The sequence below is a fragment of the Euphorbia lathyris genome, chromosome 10, assembly GCF_963576675.1.
Source record: "Euphorbia lathyris chromosome 10, ddEupLath1.1, whole genome shotgun sequence".
NCBI lineage: Eukaryota > Viridiplantae > Streptophyta > Magnoliopsida > Malpighiales > Euphorbiaceae > Euphorbia > Euphorbia lathyris.
Genome location: NC_088919.1, coordinates 174,121 through 186,500, shown reverse-complemented (window position 1 = coordinate 186,500; position 12,380 = coordinate 174,121). Strand labels below are relative to the sequence as shown.

The following is a 12,380-nucleotide window of genomic DNA, read 5'->3' as shown; positions in this document are numbered from 1 at the left end:
ATAGCCGTAGGCACATTGAAGGAGTTTTTAAGGCTAAGCTGAAAGTGGGGCCGCATGAGGAAGAAACTGAATTCACGGTGCTGGATATACCGGTGACGTTTGCCGTGTTGTTGGGACGTCCATGGTTCCACAAGTTGGGAGGTGTGCCCTCCACGCTCCACTAAATGATCAAATTCCCCTTCGGGGAGGAGATAGTAACAATCAGAGCTGAGAAATTAAGTTTGGTGGCGGCATTGGGAATTGAGCCTCAGCTTTTCTCCGGATTCCAAGTTTCTGGGATCTACGAGTCTAGCATGACCACCGATGTGGTGAAGATGATGAACTGGGAGGTCCGTCCAACACAGGTGGTGAAGGAAAGGTGGGCCTAAAGAAGTATTTTGTGAATGAGGGTCACAGGAAGGTTTATTCAGGGGCTCCTGAGTCATGGACTAGCACCGAAGGAAAGATTCTGCCAGGTTTCGAGATCTTCAACGATGTTACCGACTGGGGCAAAGGAAAGGCAAGCTGCTTCGTCGAGGAGATCATGATGTTAGATTTGAATGCCGAGGAGCAGGTCATCACTATGGAAGCCACTGTGGGAGCGGTGGATGAGCCCAGTACCTCCAAAGTTTATGAGAAACCCGAAAACCCTGTCGATGACAATTGTATTACTGCTTTATTTGAATCTGATGATGTACTCGCCAATACTATCAATGAAATGAATTCTGATTTTGCTTACTTGCTTGATGTTGATCGTGATCATTCCATACATTCTCATTCATATAACATGCCTACATTTGAAATCAATACAATAGAAATGTCAACTTTCAATCTTGGCACGGATGAAAATCCTAAACTTATACAAATTGCTCAAGAATTAACTATCGAAGAGAGGAAAGAATTTGAGAGAATAATTAAAAAATACGAAATAGTGTTTGCTTGGACATACGAAGACATGCCAGGAATCGATCAATCAATCGTAACTCACCGTATTCCAACATACCCCGAGGCTAAGCCCGTGAAACAGAAACTCCGACGCATGAGGCCGGAATGGGCAGATAAGATTAGAGAAGAAGTGAAGAAGCAGTTAGAAGCAGGGTTCATCGAAGTAATCGACTATCCTCCTTGGGTCGCAAATGTAGTGCCAATCGCGAAGAAGGATGGCAAAGTGAGAATGTGCGTCGATTATAGAGATCTTAACAAGGCATGCCCCAAAGATGAATTTGCGTTGCCTCATATCGACGTGTTAATCGACAGTGCGGCGTCGAGCGTCTTACACACGAATGTGGACGGTTTCATGGGTTACATGCAAGTTCAGATGGCCGAGAAACACAAAGCAAAAACCTCGTTCACAACTGAATGGGGAACGTACTATTATAGGGTGATGCCGTTTGGTTTGAAAAACGCCGGGGCAACTTACCAGCGAATGGCTATGGCATTGTTCCATGATATGATACACAAGGAAGTAGAGGTTTATGTGGATGACATGATGGTCAAGTCGGAGACGAGAGAAGGGAATTTCGCTGCACTCGAGAAGTTTTTGGCCCGAATTGCAGAATTCAAACTAAGGTTGAACCCGAAGAAGTGCTTCTTTGGCGTTTCATCGGGGAAAATCTTAGGCTATGTAATCGGTAATAAGGGAATTGAGGTAGATCCCGACAAAGTAAAGGCCATACGGGAAATGCCGACACCAAAGAATGAGAAAGAGGTGAGAGGGTTTTTGGGGCAGGTTCAGTATATCAGTCGGTTCATAGCAAGACTCACTGCAATCTGCGAGCCGATCTTTAAGCTGCTACCACTACAACAAATGAGCACTTGTGCCACGAATCATGCCACGAGAATGTAAAATTCGTGGCATATTTTTAGTTAGCCACGGGAAAAATGGATTCCACCATAAACTTTTGATCACTTGATGTATTTATGCCACGGTTAAGTTTATTCGGTGGCAAACATATACTTGTGCCACGAATCTTGCCACGATATTTTTTTTTGTGGCTGAACTTGTTTATGCCACGGGAAAAGTTTAAGCGTGGCATAAACTTACTAATGCCACGGGTAATTTATTTGGTGGCAAACAATAATTTATCATGTAGCAAAATTTTCACTTACTATTTTCACTATTTTATTTATCAATAATATTAATAATACATTCACTGTCCACTTTTTGCATTTGCTCTTGATTTTTTTCAAATTTTGCTGGGACGATATTGGTGATTGCTCTCCTGGCTTTTATTGCTTTCCTGCAAAATAACTCGGTGGCTATGCAGGACAAAATGTATTTACACACATGGAAGACACATGTAATGTTTATGTTTATGAATGTATGCTTTTAATGATGCGTAATGGTGATATGTCTTGCGACTCTAATTTCAATGAGAATTTTCACAAATTTGAACTAAAATAACCTAAATGCCTTTATTGAACTAAAATAATCTGATATGAATTCACTACAAGAAAATTGAGTATCAGTGAGAAAAAATTAACAAGAATACCAATATATTCTCACTAAAAACATAATCTCAACAATTTTTAATGAGAATAATTTATATACTTTAATATTAATAATAAAATAATTTATTTATTAATTTTTATTTTATTTTATTCTCATTTATACCTATTTTTTATAAATTTATTAAATTTCATGTATCATTATTCTCATTATTTTACTATATAATATTAATAAGATAGTTTATTCTCATTAATCCTTACAAATAATTTACTCCAAAATTAAGTTACCGCCCAAACTTTGCCCCAAATATTTAGCCTTTGTTTGGGAGTTTGGAGGTTAATGGAGGTGAGAGTTAAAGGAGGTAATGAAAAGGGAAGGGAAGTGATGGAATGGAAAGTTAAAAATTAACCTTGTTTGGGAGTTTATAGGTTGTAAATGAGGTTAAATGTTTAACCTTGTTTGGGAGTTTAAATTTGGAGGGGAAGGTTAAATTTACTCTCCAAAGACAAGAAATTTAAAAAAAGTTTACGTTATTCCCGTTAACCCCCAATTTGGAGGTTAGAGTTTGGAGGTTAGAGGAAGTAAAGATTTAACCCCATTAACCTCCATTTACTTCCAAAAAATAACTCCCAAACAAGGTTAACTTAATACGTAATCTTCCATTACTCCCATTTACTCCTATTAACCTCCTCCCAAACAAGGGCTTAGCTCCATGTAAAAATTGAGGTTGCCGCCCAAAAATTTGCCCCAAATTTTAGAAAACCTTATTTCCCACCACCTAAATTTCATTCATCAACCCCTATCCCTAATTTCGTTCCACACTCCTTATTCCTGCCGCAGCCCATTTTCACACATCCCGACTTTCAGATAAAATCTCATTCCTCAATCTCAATTTCAAATTGAAATTCACGGCCTCACCCTCAAACAACCTGAAAGTATGCGACCTAATCACTTCCTGCACTTCTGCGACTCTAAAACCTAACTACGGGTATGAACCTATACTGTTCTTTTTTCACTTACAAATAATGGTGGAGATGAAGTTGTTTCAGCTATTATTGATTCTTTGGGTGCAAACAGTTCTTTGCTTAAGCGTGAGGTGTGCTAAATTTCTCTCTTGCCCAATTTTATTTTAGATTAGGTCATTTTCTATCAATGAATTCATTCCAAGTTTTCTAAGTTGTTTAATGTTGTAGACGATTATATGTTGGTGATAAATGATGACCAATATTCTAATTATTTCAGATATGGTTATTACTTGTCTGAGTTGGTTTTTATTGTTTATAGTTTAATTTTCAGATTTTTTTAATGCTTATGTTTGCATTTGGTTACAATTTTGAGGCAGCTTATGTTTTGGGCAAATTGCAGAATAAAGTTGTTTCCCCTACACTTAGCAGAATTCTTAGAGATGTAAATGAGCATCCTATGGTTAGGCATGAAGCTGGATAAGCTCTTGGTTCTATGGGTGGTAAGTCAGTTGTAGTTTTTTGATTTATTGAGTGTGATATGATTATTCTTTCATGAATTATGATGATGGAAACCAATATATAGATTTGGAGAAGGAGTTAACAATATCATGTAGAATACAGGGATCCAATTGATTTCTCACCTATAGTTTAGGATGCAAATTGAGCTTTATACCTTCTAATATTTGCCACTTGGTTTTAAATATCTGACATCATATAGAGTACAGGGATGCAATTGACTGAAAAAGAAATTAAACAAGGAGCGGAAAAGAAATTAAAGAGCCTTTGGTTTCGAATCAAGGTACTTGCGGTTGGAACTACTAGTTCTCTTTATCAGCTGGATTGGCTAATGTGTGGCTAACATTTGTGTATGATTTCCATTTTCTTTGATATTACTGTCAATATGGCATATTTTATATATGTGTTCTCTAATTAAGCCAAATTCTTGGAACCAATCTGCTGATATGTGAATTTACCCCAATTGTTACTTCTTCACGTTCACATTGCCCAAATGGTATCTTTAACATTAATTGTGTATGTACACACCAATCTTAGTGGGCTATAGGTTTAGGAATTCCAGCTATTCTAATGCTAATATCATGTCCACTCTTCTTTTTGGGCATTAAAATATTGTCAAAGTGAAAGCCAATGGCAGTCCAATGACTAGTGTAAAACATGTTATAGTTGTCCCTTTTTAATTACATTCCTCCTAATTCTATCAATGCCAAGCTTTCTTACATAAATCAATTATGTACCATTTTCAATTTCTTATTATTATAGTTATTTGTTTCATGAAAGTCAATTTAATTTGCTTACACGAAAATTAACTTTACATATTAGTTATAAATCATCATGAATCATAATTTCTGTGGTTTTAATTAATGCCTTCTGATTATTCACAGCCAAGATAGTGGTTCAACTAGCAAAATGCGAGTTCATCCAAGCGGCTGTGCTGCTGCACCCTTCATTCATTAGTGTAGACGATATCAATGTTAAGTTTTGTGCTAAGTACTTTAGGCCATTTTCTGATTCTTAGTTTGCATTCTCATTTTTCCAAAAAATAATTTAAAATGCTTAAGGATTACTTGACATATTAGTTGACTTTGCAAGTTTTACCAAATGCTCTATCATGTTAAAATAGGACCAATTCTGTTTACAGAACTGGACCAGTTCTGTAACAGGAACAAGGCCTATCCTGTTACAGACCTGGACCAGTTCTGTAATAGGAACAAGGCCTATCCAAGGATGCCCTTCTCTTAATATTTTGAAGTTAGAGTCTTTTAATGTTACAGATGATGCTTTGATGGCTGTATGAACTCGTTGTTTGTCATTGGAATTTCTGGCTCTATATAGTTTTGAGCAACTTACTAACAGGTTAGATATTCTTATTTCACATTGACTTTAGAAATAATATGCTCTGGCTGAGCTATTGAAATATGTCAACTGTAAACACCATGTCTACTTTGCTCACCACTTAATCGGATTTTAGGGAAATATTATTGAGACATCATATGTAGAAATTTTATGCTAACACAACTCCCTTCGATCCAAGTTTTAATTTATTTCATTATTTATAATTTTAGTTTAAATAATATTATTAGTTGGGGGAAATATCATTATAAACACTTAAAAGACTTCAATGAGAAGATTTTTAATCATTTTAAACATTTTAATGAGATTATCTTTTTATCATTATAAACATTTTAATGAGAAGATTTTAAATCATTACATATACTTTATTGAGAACATTTGCTTATCATTATAAACAAGGTTTACATCTTACTCTTTAGAACTGCTTTTGAGCCTTTGGATCAATGTTTATCCTTGCATTTCTATGTTATCGTTGTCGTTCATGTTCATGTTGTTTTTTACTTTAAAATTACAGAGTGCACGTAGGATTTTGTTAGTTGAGGAAACAAACTTTGTAGTTGAGGTAGCTGACTTGTAAGATTTTATATGAGTCGTTTTTGTTGAGGTAGCTAACCTTTTAATTTATTTGGAATTAAAATATACTCTAATCTAGTGTAATATATGTGGTTAAATTTAACTAGTCAGCCTGTTGTAAGTGATTTGGTGGCATCTGCAGTTATTAAATTGTGTTCGTAATATTAATATATATACATATTGTCTTAACTTTGATTGTTGATTTTGTAACAGTTGGTGAATTAAACCATTTGGTTTCTTCAATTACGAGTGGGGTAACTCCAATCTTTGGAAGCTTGCTGCGAATCTCATTTTTTCTTATGATTTCTTCTATTATTATTTGTATGTACTGATGGGGAAAAATTTATATTGGATACTTTTGATAGATTTCTTTTCCTGTTGGGATTTTTATTGGATGGATGATAGCTAGAAAGATTCATGTTTAATTAATAATTATTATTTTTGAGAAGATCGGTTGAAATTTGAGTCTTTGTTCACTTTCATATTGATTTTAATGAGCTTCATCTATTCAAAAGATCATATAATAAATTAAAAATAAATTACCACTGATTATGTTTGCCACGATGATGCTCGTGGCTAGGAAATCTTTACAGCTACAATGAATCTATTTTTGCCACAGTTATGCTTGTGGCTAAAATTTCTAGCTAGAGGTTCTATTTTGCCACGGTTATGCTCGTGGCTAAACAAGATTTCTAGCCATAATTATTTTACTTTTGCCATGGTTTTGCTCGTGGCTATGTTGGGTTGATTGCCACGGGTTGCTATTACTTGCCACATGTATTTTATTCTTGCCACGAGTTTATCCGTGGCAGAATGATGTGATTAGCCACGGACGTTCCCGTGGCATAAGAACTCATTTATGCCACGACCATTATTTTTCCGTGGCAACTAGTTAGCCACGATCACTTGTGCCACGGAAGAATTTCTGTGGCTATGTAGTGTAGCCACGGAAATTTTAAACTTGTGCCACGATTTTAACCGTGGCACAAGTGCCCATTTGTTGTAGTGTACGGAAAGATCAACCCACGATTTGGAATGATAAGTGTCAGCAAGCATTAGAGAAGGTCCGGGACTACTTGTCTAATCCACCAGTCCTGAGACCGCCTAAACTTGGAAAACCGCTTCTCCTCTATGTAGCAATCGAAGAGCGATCTATTGGGGCAATGCTGGCCCAGGAAGGGGACACTGGTGTGGAGCACGCAGTGTATTATCTGAGTAAAAAATTCTTGGAATATGAGCTTAAGTATAATATGATCGAAAAGACGTGCGTGGCAGTAGTATGGCTAACGAAGAAACTACGACACTATTTTCAGTCTTACAAAATGATCATTATTTCTCGGATGGATCCTGTGAAGTATCTGTACCGAACTCCGTCTCTAACAGGGAAGCTAGCCCGATGGTTGTTGCTCTTGTCCGAATTTGACATCGAATATGTAACGAAAAAGGTTATTAAGGGAAGAGCCGTAGCGGAATTTCTGGCCAATCAGCCTCAAAATTCGGAAGAGGATGAGATAAACTATGATTTCCCCGATGAGCACTTGAACGCGATAGAAGTTATACCGTGGAAAATGTTCTTCGATGGAGCGGTTAACTCAAATGGAGCCGGAGTAGGAGTGCTACTTATCTCACCAGAAGGGGAAAGGGTCCCAATGGCAAAGAAGTTATCCTTCCCTCTCACCAATAATATGGCCGAATATGAAGCGTGCATCTATGGGTTGGAGTCGTTAGCGGCACTGGGAGCATCATATGTTGAAATCTGGGGCGACTCAAAACTGATTATCAAACAAGCGCAGGGAAACTGGGAAGTAAGGGAGGAAAGGTTGCGTCCATACCTAGACCAGCTGGAAGGATTGGCGCAAAGATTCAGCGAGTGTCGTTTTTATCACATTCCTCGAGCACAGAACCAGGCAGCGGATGCTTTGGCCACTTTGGTGTCAGTATGGGATAATCCTCGGAACCTTGCCTCGAAGCCTTTGGTGTTGAGAAGGTCTCACAAACCATGCTACGAAGATGTAATGCTGTTGGGGGCAGATGAAAAACCTTGGTATTTCGATATCGTAAACTTCATGAAGAGTGGAACATACCCGGCAGAATCAGAACTTAGGGATCAGGCTGTGATTAGAAGGTTAGCTCAGCAGTTCGTCATCCACAACGACTTGCTTTATAAAAGGCACACCGATGGTTTACAACTGAGGTGCTTGGATGCGGGAGAAGCCCGTGAGGCAATGGAGTCAGTACACTCGGGAATTTGTGGAGCCCATATGGGAGGAGCAGTATTAGCAAAGAAAATCATAAGGCAAGGCTTCTATTGGCTCACCATGGAAAGAGATTGTAACGAATATGCGAAGAAATGCCATGATTGTCAAATCCACGGAGATTACAATCATTTACCAGCTATGGAACTACACGTGTTAGCACCCATTTGGCCGTTTGCGGCTTGGGGCATTGATATCATCGGAGAGGTGAGGCCTAATGCTTCGAACGGGCACAAATTCATTGCAGTCGCTATTGATTACTTCACCAAGTGGGTAGAGGCAGAATCATTTAGCAAGTTGGGGTCTAAGCAGATGAGGAAGTTCATTGAAAAGCACTTGATCACCAGGTTCGGAGTGCCTCATCACATAATCACGGACAATGGGGTCCAGTTTCAGGGAGAGGTGAGAAGTCTCTTCCAAGAGTATGGTATTGAACATCATAGGTCTTCTCCGTATCGTCCGCAAGCTAATGGCGCAGTAGAGGCGGCTAATAAGAACCTTAAAAGGATTCTCGTAAAGACAGTAGAATCGCACCGGAACTAGCACGAACAGCTTCCGCTCGCTTTATGGGCTTATCACACGACAGTTAGAACATCAACTGGGGCAACGCCGTTCTCCTTAGTATACGGTGCGGAAGTCGTTCTCCCGATAGAGATTGAAAAGCGATCGTTGAGAATCGCAGTAGAAGCAGAGATTCCCGAGACGGAATGGGTAAAGAAGCGATATGAGCAGTTGGCATTGGTGGATGAGAAAAGGATGGAGGCCCTTTACCATGTGCAGTTATATCAGAGAAGGATGGCCCGAGCCTTCAACAAAAAGGTCAAGGCCAGCCCTATCAAAGAAGGAGACCTGGTGCTGAAACAGATCCGAGTGACGCACACCGACCCTAGGGGTAAGTTTAGGCCTAACTGGGAAGGACCGTTCTTCGTGAAGAAGATCCTGAGCAAATGGGCGGTGAAGCTTACTACTATGGACGGCATGGAGTTCTCCGAACCTACCAATCTGGATAGGCTTAAGAAATACTTTTCGTAAAAAAAAAAGAAGAAACGAGAATTCCCGATAGGTTGAAAACCCGCAAAGGGCGGCCTATGCAACAATAAGGGACATCCCAATGGGTGAAAACCCGAAAAGGCACTCATTTGAAAATTCCGGGATAGTAAAAGGAGAGATGAAAAATCGCTGGGATCTGAAAACCGAACAGGCGGGTCCTGGTAACGATAGTTATATCTTGAGCAATTATAAAAATAATGTATAAGCGGCTAAGTATTTCTATTGTTTGTAAATAAATAAAGGCATGAATATATTTGAAGAGTATGATTGGAATCATTACAATTTACTGAATGTATCGTAATATGAATCATGAGTTATACATTTCTTATCTCTCTTTTCACATAAAAAGCCTACGTACTATCCACCCCTCTCCCTATACACAAGCTATACATCGGGGTAATACTAACGAAAAACCTATAAATAATGAGCCTAATAAGGAGGAAGATCCCAGTAATCCTCAAAGTCCCTCAAACGGGAAGCCCGATCCGCAGATAAGGCCTCCTCGGCAACTCGAAGTCTCTCCTCGGCGGCAAGGCGCCCCGCGGTCTCCACTCGCGCCCTCTCCTCTGGAGCAAGACGCCCCTCGGTCTTCGCTCGCATCACCCCGGACCAATGATCATTTCTCTCCCGATAGACCTGGCCGACCCTGGCATTGGCATCCCGCTACGACTCACTCCTCCTCTGCTCGTTTGCATGGAGATCGCTCTGTAAAAAAAAAAGAAAAAGAACATTGAAACAAGGCAACAACAGAAGTCATACATACATATGTGCATACATTTCACTACACTAAAATAAAATAAGAATACTCACCAGGTGACTGGTACATCGCAGGTGGAGCCGCTCTCTGAGATAACCGGACAACCTCATGTAGTCAGTGCACGTCTCCCTCGAAGTCTGGAGGGCGTCCGGGGGATCAAACGGTATCCTCGATGTGAAAGCAGGAGGAGCTATCTCAACACCGGCATAGGCCACTTCGGACTCGTCGTAGTGAACTATCGAGAAGTCCCTCCCAAAGTCAGGGATAGGTACGCCTAAGGGGGGCCACTCCGGCCGGGCGATGCCTGAGGACTCACCCGCATAATAGGAGGGCTCGCCCGCAGGCGTTCGAGCCTGAGCACCATCAAAGAAGTCGGACTTCCGGGCACTCCTCAAAGAACCCTCTTGCATATAAAGACACAATGAGTACCCCTAACCACTTTGCAAATAAAGAATGAAAAGGGTCAAGCACTCACCGGGAGCTCCTCCCTACCAAAAACCGCCGCGACGGCCTCGGCTGAAAACACGTCCGTCCTAGGATCCACCTCCATCGCAATCTCGGGAGCGTCCGTCGGGGTCAACAAGGTCGATAAATAGTGAGCACGACCCCCTGCGTGGTCCCACACGTCTCGAGGGGCAAACTGGCAGGTCAGGTCGTGACGAATATCCGACAGAGGCATGGTCCTCACTGCAAACATGGACACTGGAATCTCGCCAGGTGTCCAGTGCGAGGAGCTAACCCCGGTAATGCCCCGATCGCCCAAGTACCATGCTCGCACGCAGGGGCCTGTAAGTACACACCGCTGCCCCTGGATGCGGGTAACATACGTGTAGTCAGGACCAAAGTCGAGGTCATCCCATCCGAATCGAATCTGAAAACAAAAAAGAAAAGTCAGGTCTGATCAAACAAAGATCTAGCGTAGTTAGAAGATGTTCACCTGCCCCAAAGTCCGCGAGTCGATCCACGCTAGGAATCGCGCCACTGTCCGCCCCTCCTCGGCGCCCAGATCAAAATCACTCCACCGAGCCATAAGTGGAGGCCTAACCACCCGCGGCCTGCGCCGACGCGTGCATGGAAGAATCCGCCTCTCATAGGCCCAAACCTGCTCGCAGGAAGGAAGGTTACTAACAGAAATCGCGAAAAGAATAAAGAAACAAGTTAAGGATGAAAAACGTACCAAGAGAGCAAAGGTGTAACCACCGAAGTCCTTGCGCTTCCGGCAAGTCAGATCCAAAAACTTGTATAGAAAAACCAAGCCGGCTCCTGCCCAATCATAAGACGACACCGCGTACAAATCACGGAAGGCCTGGATAAGACCCGCGTGTATCGTCCCGCTCTTGGTGCGGAAGATCGTCTCGCCCAAGGCATATAGAAGAAAGCTGCGGACGGCCCGATCCGTGTCGTCTAGCCCACAGGAGTCCCTGCGATTCAATAGTCCGGATGTGGTAATAAACTTCGTCGGGGTGGACTTGACCCCCGTATAGACTCCTGGTCCAATCAGAGCAGCTAACTCGTCGCGGTCGACCCAGGGACGCACCATGTCGAAGAAGAGGGAAACCGGGATACCGCACCCCGCAACCCGGTCAGCAGGGAGAAGTCACGGGGCGAGATCGTCATCTCCCCAAACGAAAGGTGGAAGGTGTGGGTTGAGTCTACCCATCTCTCACATAAGGCGCGAAGGCCGAATCGATCACACACTCTGTTGGCGTGAGGCAACGCCAGGATAAAAGGCTCAAAGCCCAACTCTCGAACCCGGGCTTTAGCCGTCGGGCTCAGCATGGCATACCAGACATGAATCTCCTCAGTGGTCCCGGAAATACCAATGACCTGGAAGGAACAGAATGGGTAAGTTTAAATCTCGCTCCTAGGCTTGTGTCTAATAAAGGTTTGTTAACCTAGTTGTTCTTTCGGTCATGCTTAAGTCTAACCTAGAGACTCTTTGTCAATTAGGCCCGTCATTTGGTGAAATTTTGTTCTTAGGGTCGTTTGTATAAGATTTGACTAGTTCATTATTTGGTGTTCCACTCTCCCGCGTGTTGGCAAAGAGATTGATCCAATTTTAACATTGAATTTGGTCGTTTAGGCTTTTCTACTATTCACGTGCACTATTCACGTTTTTACTATTCATGTGCACTATTCATGTTTTTACTATTCACGTGCAATATTCATGTTTTTACTATTCACGTGCAATATTCATGTTTTTACTATTCACATGCACTATTCACGTTTTTACTATTCACATTTTCACTATTCATGTGCTATTCACGTTTCTACTGTTGATATGCATTGCTCGTGTTTTTACTATTCACGTGCATATAATTCACATTCTTTCAAAAGATAAATAAAACGTTGCTTATGGGCGTAGAAATTCGTGTTTTCTAGCTAAAAGTCTTCTAAATGACTTAGAGGTTGGCATGCAAATCATGTTCAAAGTAGGGCTACTAAAGCCTAGAAGTCTAGTCAAAGGACGAGAGAATAGGAGA

General features: G+C 41.1%; 1 long non-coding RNA gene across 5 annotated transcripts; it reads left to right on the top strand.

Annotated features, from left to right (window-relative positions):
- The first annotated feature begins 3,197 nt into the window (after positions 1–3,197).
- LOC136208371 (uncharacterized) lies at positions 3,198–6,317 on the top strand. 5 transcript variants are annotated; one of them, XR_010677103.1, is made up of 3 exons: positions 3,198–3,524; positions 3,794–3,893; positions 4,119–6,317. It is a non-coding gene; the product is annotated as an uncharacterized lncRNA (long non-coding RNA). The 5 variants fall into 5 exon arrangements; XR_010677101.1 differs by having other exon boundaries at positions 4,112–6,317; XR_010677102.1 differs by having other exon boundaries at positions 3,794–4,192; positions 4,794–6,317.
- Positions 6,318–12,380: the final 6,063 nt, after the last annotated feature.